The sequence below is a fragment of the Muntiacus reevesi genome, chromosome X (assembly GCF_963930625.1).
Source record: "Muntiacus reevesi chromosome X, mMunRee1.1, whole genome shotgun sequence".
NCBI lineage: Eukaryota > Metazoa > Chordata > Mammalia > Artiodactyla > Cervidae > Muntiacus > Muntiacus reevesi.
The window spans coordinates 118,663,126-118,673,977 of NC_089271.1; the positions used below are offsets into that span (position 1 = coordinate 118,663,126).

At 42.5% G+C, this 10,852-nt stretch overlaps 1 pseudogene; it reads right to left on the reverse strand.

Annotated features, from left to right (window-relative positions):
* Positions 1–882: 882 nt before the first annotated feature.
* Positions 883–981, reverse strand: LOC136154996 (U2 spliceosomal RNA; annotated as a pseudogene).
* Between the last annotated feature and the right edge of the window lie 9,871 nt (positions 982–10,852).

Consider the following 10,852-nt stretch of genomic DNA (forward strand, 5'->3'; position numbering starts at 1 on the left):
CATAGCCACAAATACATCACTATTCACTTAGGGTAATCAGTTTTAATGACACTCGCTTCAGTTTCTTTCATAAATCACACGCTTTTATGAGATAATGGAGGAGAAACATCTAATTTTGAACTCGGACAAATGAAAAGTGAATGCATGTGCTTTTAAATGTATTTTTGTTGACTTCCCATGTCCATTACTTAAAGGGCAAAGACTATCTCCTGACTTCTCTTTTAGAAATAAATGAGGCAAAAGTACAGTGGATTTTGAATACCAAAGCATTCACTGGAATGTGTTGCAAACAAATAATAAACATAGCTCCTCCTTCGTTGGCTTTGCACAAATCTCAGCTGAATAGAAATCAATGGTGGGAAGCAGTGTGTCTGATAGTCTCTGAAAGTGGTAAGGAGGAAAATCTTAACACCACCCCTTTACAGGAGTAGAATCAGACTCAGCTTGCTGTGTTGTCTGTGGAAAATAGAACAGCAATTTCTTCCATCCAACGAACATATATTGAATTCCTACTATGCACCACACCAGGTACAGAGATGGATAAAACATTTTCTGTGGCACCTGCAGAGAGAGCTTCAGCAGACAATAGCCTTGTCCCACCCATTTTATGTTCCCCTTCCATCCACCTCTGTGAATGCACACCCAGAGATCCAAAAATGCATGGATTTTATGTCCCTCACCACCCCCTGCCCACATCTCTGCCAGGGAACGGCCAGCTCTCAGGAGTGCCCCATGGCAGGTAATTGAGCCACCCTCCTTGGTGGGCCTGCCCTGAGATCCCAACCCTGTGACTTCCTGCCTTCCCTCCCATACCCTACCTGTCCATCAGGAGACACCAGATCCTTGCCTCAGGCTATCCTTCAGAGGATTCCCGCCAGAGACAGGGGCTCAAAGAAGAAGTTTTTTTCCTGCTGGGTCAAACAGAAGTCAGCCTGAAGACAGATACTACACTTGATCTTAGCCAAAAGGCCAAGAAGCAATATAGTGAAAATGAGTATACCACCCAAAGCAATCTATAGATTCAATGCAATCCCTATCAAGCTACCGATGGTATTTTTTACAGAACTAGAACAAATAATTTCACAATTTGTATGAAAACACAAAAAACCTAGAACAGCCAAAGCAATCTTGAGAAAGAAGAATGGAACTGGAGAAATCAACCTGTCTGACTTCAGACTATACTACAAAGCCACAGTCATCAAGACAGTATGATACTGGCACAAAGACATAAATGTAGATCAATGGAACAAAATAGAAAGCCCAGAGATGAATTGGCGCACCCACGGATGCCTTATCTTTGACAAAGGAGGCAAAAATATACAATGGGGAAAAGAAAATCTCTTTAACAAGTGGTGCTGAGAAAACTGGTCAACCACCTGTAGAAGAATGAAACTAGAACACTTTCTAACACCATACACAAAAATAAACTCAAAATGGATTAAAGGTCTAAATGCAAGACCAACAACTATAAAGCTCTTGGAGGAAAACATAGGCAGAACACTCTCTGACATAAATCATAGCAAGATCCTCTATGACCCACCTCCCAGAGTAACAGAAAGAACAGCAAAAATAAACAGGTGGGACCTAATTAAACTTAAAAGCTTTTGCACAATGATGGAAACTATAAGCAAGGTGAAAAGGCAGCCTTCAGAATGGGAGAAAATAACAGCAAGCAAAACAACTGGCAAGGAATTAATCTCCAAAATATACAAGCACCTCATGCAGCTCAATACCAGAAAAATAAACGGCTCAATGCCAGAAAAATAAATGACTCAATCAAAAAAAGGGCCAAAGAACTAAACAGACATTTCTCCAAAGAAGACATCCAGATGGCTAACAAACACATGAAAAGATGCTCAACATCACTCCTTATCAGAGAAATGCAAGTCAAAACCAGAGTGAGGTACCATCTCACGCCAGTCAGAATGACTGCTATCAAAAAGTCTACAAACAATAAATGCTGGAGAGGGTGTGGAGAGAAGGGAACCCTCTTACACTCTTGGTGGGAATGCAAACTAGTAAAACCACTATGGAGAACAGTGCGGAGATTCCTTAAAAATAGAACCGCCATATGACCCAGCAGTCCCACTGCTGGGCATACACACTGAGGAAACCAGAATTGAAAGAGACACGTGTACCCCAATGTTCGTTGCAGCACTGTTTACGATAGCCAGGACATGGAAGCAACCTAGATGTCCACCGGCAGATGAATGGATAAGAAAGCTGTGGTACATATACACAATGGAATATTACTCAGCTATAAAAAAGAATGCATTTGAGTCAATTCTAAAGAGGTGGATGAAACTGGAGCCTATCATACAGAATGAAGTAAGTCATAAAGAAAAACTCCAATAAAGTATATTAACACATATATATGGAATTTAGAAATATGGTAACAATGACCCTATGTGCGAGACAGCAGAAGAGGCACAGATGTAAAGAACAGACTTTTGGACTCTGCAGGAGAAGGTGAGAGTGGGATGATTTAAGAGAGTAGTATTGAAACATATTTATTACCGTATGTGAAATGGATGCATTTCACAGTCCAAGTTCAATGCACAGTCCAAGTTCGATGCATGAAACAGGGCACTCAAAGCCAGTGCACTGGGACAACCCAGAGGGATGAGATGGGGAGGGAGGAGGAAGAGGGGTTCGGGACAGGGTTCTAGTATCCATGGCTGATTCAAGTCAATGTATGGCAAAAACCACCACAATATTGTAAAGTAATTAGCCTGCAATTAAAATAAATAAATATTTTTTTAGAAAAAAATTCAACTTGAGGAAACCACATTCAAAGAGAAGTGTGTGCATCCAGTCTCTGGAATGATGGTGCTTAAACAAACCAACCAAAAAGAAAAAAATAAGAAAAAAAAAACACCAAACCATCCCGCATTTTCTGCTCTTGATCAGAAGCAGACATAATATATAAGTTCATTCACTAAATCCTGCCAGGTGCCAGGATGAAAGCAATTAAGTGGTGAAATGGGAGCGTTGAGGAGGCAGTATTCTCTGTGGCGTGTGCATAGATGTGTGTGTGTGTGTGTGTAGTGGTGCAGTTGGTCAGAGAGTCTCAGAGACATTGTGCAGTGCTGGTGTTTGAGCTAATCTGTATTGGTGAATTGGGATCCCAGGGAGAGAAGAGGAAGAGGGACATCCTGGCAACCTTTCCCCATGAATACACTGTCCTCTGCCCTAGCAGTATCTTTCTCCAAAATCACATGCAAACTCTGTATGGCATAGGAAGCTCTTTAAACTATGGTGCCAGGCTGCTGATGGGACCTATTTGGTCCATACGCTTTGCCTCCCCAAACTTCTTTTAGTACTTCCACAACATGCTTTTTCACAGTTCCTTTCCTTTGCATGTACTACTCCTGTCACCTAAATGCTCAGCTTGGCAAGGCGACCCTTGTCCATCTAGTACCCAGAGCAAAAAATGGCACCTTGGCGACAACCCCCAGGTGTCTTTCTCTCTGGAGCTGCTGCTGCCTTTTCCTGGTGTGGATGTGCTCTGGCAAGCTCAGTGGGCAGGGACCACCCCTCTCTTCTGATTGACCTCATGGGTATAATCCTGCTGCCCAGGTCTCTTCCATGGACAGATAGCTCCTAAGTCAGACAGGCTGGGACCTGGGACCTTTTGCTGCAGTGCTGCAATGCTTGCACCTGGACAAATGTCTCCTCAAGCACCAAAATACAAAGAAACTAAAAATAACTGTATGCCTGTGCAGTTGGGGCAAATTCTGGACAAAAAGATACAAAGAGACCGAAAAGCTTAATTTTCACTTTTGAAGAGCTGGGAGAAAAAACAGGATACCACATGCCCCCTGCACACAATACCACCAAAGAGGTGGGCAAACCACCTAAGCCACCCCTCTGGCCTGGTCCCTAGACACCCCTACGCTCACCCCATAAAATGGGAACAAGGTTGCCCCACCTTGGTGAGTGAGGAAGCAAAGGAACCTGTTCTTGCTCCCTCCTATTACAGTAGGGGCATCAATAAAACCTTTCCTGAATTTGTCTGGCTTCTAGTCAATTTCTATTTATTAAGGAGTCCAAGAACCCTGGTCGGTAACTTACATATCCACTCATTTCCACCTATAGAAATGTTGAACCCTTTTGTTTTCAGCCTTCCAATGCCAACCACTGTGGGGAAAAGGAGTACTGAGGTATGATGAAATTCTCCTCTGGTCTCATCACGGATATGCAGACTAGAATTTTCTGTTAAGATTACCCCAAATCTAAGCCCTACACTTTGTTGACCTCTTTATCAAAATTGCTTTTGGATAATTAAGAGAAAAGTTGGCCCTCATTACAAAAATCTTTTAAAAGCTTATGCCTTTCAATCTCAAATCTTGCCCATGAAACCTTTCTGGAGTGAATACAAACCTTTTGACTAAGACCTGTTTGTTGCCCCATCCACTTCAGCCTTTATTTGAGGCGCCTCATTATGTCTTCCTCCACAGCATTATGCCTTGGCTGAATCAGAATTACAGCAAAATAAATTAGTTATTATGGAGTTGATATGATGGGCCTAGAAGAAGGAGGCTGGAACGAAGCCTTTTGAAGGACTATTATTCCCCATTGTAATAGGTTTTATGCTATTAAGAATTAGCACACAATGGTTTCTACAACTGGATGAACTACATAAGTGCTAATGTCAACATCAGACATCATTTAGAAGAGATATGGAGAAGCATTTTCTGTTTGTAAATGTCAAAACCATTTCTCATCCATCAGGTAATAATTTTTCAATTTTCCTTTCACAAATATAGTATATTGTCAGTGCTACTTAAGTCATAATTGACTTCACAGCTATGAAACCATGGGAAGCCAAAGGACCTTCATTATAAGATAGAACTTGAAAATCTGAATAAGATACCATTTCCCTCAAGAACCACAAGATCAATACACGACTGCAGCAGACGGAGCTGAACCTTGCATTTACTACAACATCTTGGCTTTGGAAGAGTGCCAGATGGCAGTGAAGTAGGTCTTAAGTGACCATCAAGGGCTCAAATGGGTTGCTTAGTAAAAAAAACATGGTGCTTTCAATTAAATGTCAAAGACAATTACATGGGAACCATCAGAGAACTTCAGAAGTAAGACAGAAAGATTACATTTCACTCACCTAACACTCCCATTACCAAACTTCCCATCTTTCGGCATTTTGGCAGAAACTTAGTTGCTCCAGGAAAGCATGACGTTCTACATTCATGGAAAGGCACAATCAAAGGGCTTTGGAGTAAATGTCAGTTTCCAAATAATATGTGGGTGATTTAAGATCATGGAAATGTGAAATGGCAAGACTCTTCTTTTGATCTCTCAGCCAACACCTAGAACTCTTGAAATTCTTGAACCTGGCCATCATTCTTATGGTAAAAATAAAATATACCAACAACCAAGTCCCTTTACTGCAGAACTGATGAATCCTTTCTAGTGTTTTCACTGGCTGTTTTTACCCTTTCCCCCAGTCCCAACAATCATCAATTATTGGTGAAATGCCTCCAAGCTATGACAAACTCAGGCTTCAGTCTTTAGCCATCAGGCTGGAGTCTCCTGGTAGTTTGGAGAGCTGTTAGCTCTCTGAATTCGTTCTAGAAGTATTGGACTACAGCCAACATAATCTGTGTTTATAGCTAGACCAGCTAAGGAGATTTTATTTATGTGCAGCCCAGAGGTTGGTCCACCACCTTCAGAGAAACTAAGAAGTAGGTTCCTACCATGACCAGTCCAGGACAAACTTAAGAAGAAAGGCAAGTCTGTGTTTGGCATTCCTTTATCCATCCTTTAGGGGCTCCCATCTTTTCTGTATCCTAGGCCTAGTTACCTGCTGCTGCTGCTGCTGCTAAGTTGCTTCAGTTGTGTCCGACTCTGTGTGACCCCGCAGACGGCAGCCCACCAGGCTCCCCCGTCCCTGGGATTCTCTAGGCAAGAACACTGGAGTGGGTTGCCATTTCCTTCTCTGTAGTTACCTGAGGAAGCACCTTAGATGATTAAGCCATAGTTCCCAAACTTCCTCAAGGGAATGTTAGATCAATGAAATATTAACAGGCATTTGTGAACAACACACTCACTGACAAGAATGGGAAATGATAATGTGCTATATCCCTCCATGGGAGGTGTGTACAATGCCAATTAGCACTAAACACTTGAAGAAGCCTTGCCATTACAAGTCTCTGTTTATTTTATTTAACTCGGCTTTTCCTGCCAGTATTTGACCATGGAACACTTCCTTTCATGTTGTAGCTGATAATGTATTGTGAAACAAGGATTCCCTAGAGTTCAGCTATAGATTAAGGAGAACCTCCCAAAGGTCATGCAAGCATTTTGATACCACTTGGAAATTTTGTGGGAGTAAGACCTTCCAAGCAGATTTACGATTTCATGTAACTCATTTGTGCAGAATTGTAACTTTCTTTATGTCTCTGTGACAGAGGTCAACCTGCTTGTGAGTCTGCATTTCCACTGAGGAGCAAATTACTAAACCTTACCCCTTTAAGATGACTCAGCATCTTCTGGTTGAAAACTTCATCTCTTGTGGGTAATTAATGACTCATTTGCTTTTGCATTTCAACTCAGTCCATTAAAAGTTCAATACCAGAGCTTTCCTCCACTCTCAAGAATTTTCTCCTGCATCCCTCATCATCATCTCTTCCCCTCTTCTCTTCCTCTTCTCTTCCATTTCTCTCGCTTGTCTTCCACCTCCTCTTGAGGACTGTGCTGTTTAGCCAGAAGAAACCTCCTTCTACAGATAAATGCTTTACCTGTATTGCATATTGCATGCCAGAACAGAGTGTGTCCCTGTGAGCCCACCATACCCTTCAGAAGCATGTGGAGAAATCATGCTAATTATTTAAATGTCTTTTCCTTCTGGAAAAAGAATAACAGAGCTAAAACAGCAGAGAGTGGTTGGCTGGACACTCTCATTAATCCAGGTAGCTGGAAGAAGTAAATAAACATCTTTTCCAAACATGTTTTAATATGGGAAATGGAGCAAAACTCAGTACATTGAATATTTTCATAGCTATCAGCCATAATGCCATGCCATTGTGGGGGTGGGGTGTGTGTGAGAAAAACATCATTTTAAATTATTTTTCATTTTCTCATAGGAGGCTTTGATCCAATTTATTTATAAAGCTGGTGAAAAGCTCCATACATCTAAGATGACTGCAGATTGAACAGTTTGGAAGGTAGTTGTGATTTTGCTATAAAGATAAGTTAAATTAACCCACAGGAATCTGTTATTTATATGATGCACTGACTTCATTATTCTCTAAAATGCCCGCTCTTTGTGATCATATCTATTTTATGTTCCATGCGGTTGTTCACATAGTAAGTTAACAAACGTGATGTTTTTTAAAAAACTGTTTAAGGGAACTGATTTTTTTTTTTTACAGGCCAACTATCCCAGCAGGCATGGAACCTGTGTCTCACCACTACCTTTCTCATAATCAGGGGAGCGAGCCAAACCTCCATCCTCAAGTGGGGAGGAAGCAGCCAGTGCAGTTGGACACTCTTTTTTTTTCCCCTAAAACATATTCCCTCTTTCAACAGATATATTTTATCAAGTAAAATCTAAGAGAACATAACAGTAAAAAAGAATTATTAATAAACAACTTCTATCTACAAAATTCCACAGGCTGTATGCATTTCTGGAGCAGGAATGTTTTTGCCTCGGCAAAGCTGTGCAGTTATGGGAGGATGTCCAATGTTTGAAGCAGCACAATAACTGGGGGTGTTGAGAAAGTGAGCATCACAGGGCCTCCCATTTCCCCCCACCCTCCCTGGGTGGGTGTCTCACCTGCTTAACCACATATTGGACAAGGATCCCAGAGACTGGGATCTTCACTATCTATCAGAAAAACAAAGACTCAAAACCGACCTTCTGAACAAGGTTCCTCCCTAGAAGAATGTTGAAATGTTCTAAAAACTCTGAAGCCTGAGCTGGGTCTGGTCAGCAGCATGTGTTTTTTTTTTTTTTTTTTTTTTTCCATTTATTTTTATTCGTTGGAGGCTAATTACTTTACAATATTGTAGTGGTTTTTGCCACACATTGCCATGAATCAGCCATGGATTTACATGTGTTCCCCATCCCGATCCCCCCTCCCACCTCCCTCTCCATCCCACCCCTCTGGGTCTTCCCAGTGCACCAGCCCTTGAGCACCCATCTCATGCATCCAACCTGGGCTGGTGATCTGTTTCACCCTTGATAGTATACTTGTTTCAATGCTGTTCTCTCTGAACATGCCACCCTCCCCTTCTCCCACAGAGTCTAAAAGTCTGTTCTGTGCATCTGTGTCTTCTTTTCTGTTTTGCATATAGGGTTATCATTACCATCTTTTTAAATTCCACATATATGTGTTAGTATACTTTTGGTCTTTATCTTTCTGGCTTACTTCACTCTGTATAATGGGCTCAGTTTCATCCATCTCATTAGAACTGATTCAAATGAATTCTTTTTAATGGCTGAGTAATATTCCATATATATATATATATATATGTACCACAGCTTCCTTATCCATTCGTCTGCTGATAGGCATCTAGGTTGCTTCCATGTCCTGGCTATTATAAACTGTGAGCAGCATGGTTAATGACCCAGACTTCAGGCTCAGAGTGTGCTAGATGAATGCCCATCCCAGCTCTAGGACTGGTGGGCTGTGTGAACCTGGGTGAGTGATTTAACTTCAGTCTTGTCATCTGTAAAGTGAAGATGAGAAGAGTTCATTGATTTGAGGCTGTATTTAGGTAAGAAACACAAAGTCTTTGGCACTTAGGAATGTTTCAACATGTTAGCTAGTGGATAGAGGTAGAGAGTAGCGAAGAAACACTCAAATCTTATATATGATCCTTAATAAACTCGAGTCCAAGGCTGCTTTGGGATTGTTTAGAACTAATAGAAATGCGAGTACCTATGAAGACAGGCCTGGGCCCCTTCCTGACTGAGTGGGCAGCCCAGACTTACACATCCAAGAGGATGAAGAACCCAAGTGACCAGATGGCGTTGCTTTTACTGTCTCAGAGCACCTATATTCATTTTGGACCTGCAGTCCATGCATGGGTTTGTTTAGGAAGCTTAACAGTTCTTGAGTTTGACTATAGAATCCATGTTGACTTTTCTCCAGAGAAGGCTTTTAGAGTTCATCATATTTCTCAATGGGCTGCTCTAATCTCTCAAAGAATGTTTTGCTTCCTCCCTAGAGACTTTCTTTTGGGCTTCTCTGATCGCTCAGTTGGTATAAAATGCGCCTGCAATGCAGGAGACCCTGGTTTGATTCCTGAGTTGGGAAGATCTGCCAGGGAAGGGATAGGCTACCCACTCCAGTATTCTTGGACTTCCCTTGTGACTCAGCTGGTAAAGAAATCGGCCCGCAATGTGGGGCACCTGGGTTCAATCCCTGAGTTGGGAAGGGCCCCTGGAGAAGGGAAAGGCTACCTACTCCAGTATTCTGGCCTGGAGAATTCCATGGACACAGTCCACGGGGTCACAGAGTTGGACATGGCTGAGCGACTTTCACTTTCACTCCAGAGACTTTCTTTGTAGATTCAGATACCTTCATTATTCTCTAGTTCCAGCCACAATGGTGTCTCTTGAAGCCTAGACCTATTCCCCCTCCTTCCCTGTACTGTTTGTTCTCTTGACATCAACCTCACTCCCATTTCCAACCTGCCTCCTCACAAATCTCTCTCCAAGGCAGCATTTTTTTTTCTTTTTCTTTTTCATTTATTTTTATTAGTTGGAGGCTAATTACTTTACAATATTGTAGTGGTTTTTGTCATGCATTGACATGAATCAGCCATGGATTTACATGTGTTCCCCATCCCGATCCCCCCTCCCACCTCCCTCTCTACCCGATCCCTCTGGGTCTTCCCAGTGCACTTGTCTCATGCCATTTTATCCAACCACACTTACTCTGCTCCTGGGGCTCTGGTCAACTGCTCTCTGCTGCCCCCTCTTGTTCAAACTGATGGGGACCTAATAAGATTCCTTTCCTGCAGATCATGACCTGGGCAATCTCCACTGGGAAAATAGTTGGCCCTTTTGCGGTTCAAGAAGGCCTTGTGGTGTTGGCTCACCCCTGTAGGCATGTAATTACATGGCCTTATTTCCAGAACTCCAGAAAGGGCTTTTGAAATGGAGGATATTCTCCCACAGCTTCATGCCTAAGATTTTGGACTCAGAGAACAATCCATTTTAACTGGAGATTCTGATCCGTGTGGAAATGTACATGGAACAAGGAGAGTTCTCACTCACCCACACTGTAGTTTAATGAAGGATCTGAGGGTGGGTTTGGGGAGGATACTGAGCCCACAAATAGGGAAGTAGATGGATTCTTAGGGTTGTAAGGATAGGGAGTAGGAGGAGGCAACTGATCAGAAACTTCTGCTCTTCTACTTATTCACAGGGTCCATTCGGGCCTTGCTATCCTCATAAGCATGTTGTCATCATGAGTGCTTCCTGCTTTGTCCCTTCATTTTATCCCTGGCAATGAAGGGTAGGGGGAGAACAAGGGGCATCTGATGAACATGCAGCACTAGCTGCTTGGCTGAGAATGTGGGCAAGGAGAGGGGGATGAATTCACGCCCAGTGAGCACTTGCTGTCTACAGGTTACCAAGAATGTCCACATCACATCAGCATTGGTTGTTGGAGAGGGACAGAAATAAGCCACTGAGCAGAGCCATGGTATCTGTCAGAAGAAGCGAGTCAGAACCAGCCAGAAGTCATAAAGCGAGCTCACTCAGCCATTCTGTCCTCTTCACTGGTGTCTCCCTTTTGACAGATGAAGAAGCTAAGAATCAGGGTAAGTGACTCCCCCAAGATCCCACAACTAGTTTATGGTAGAGCTGAGTTTGGGT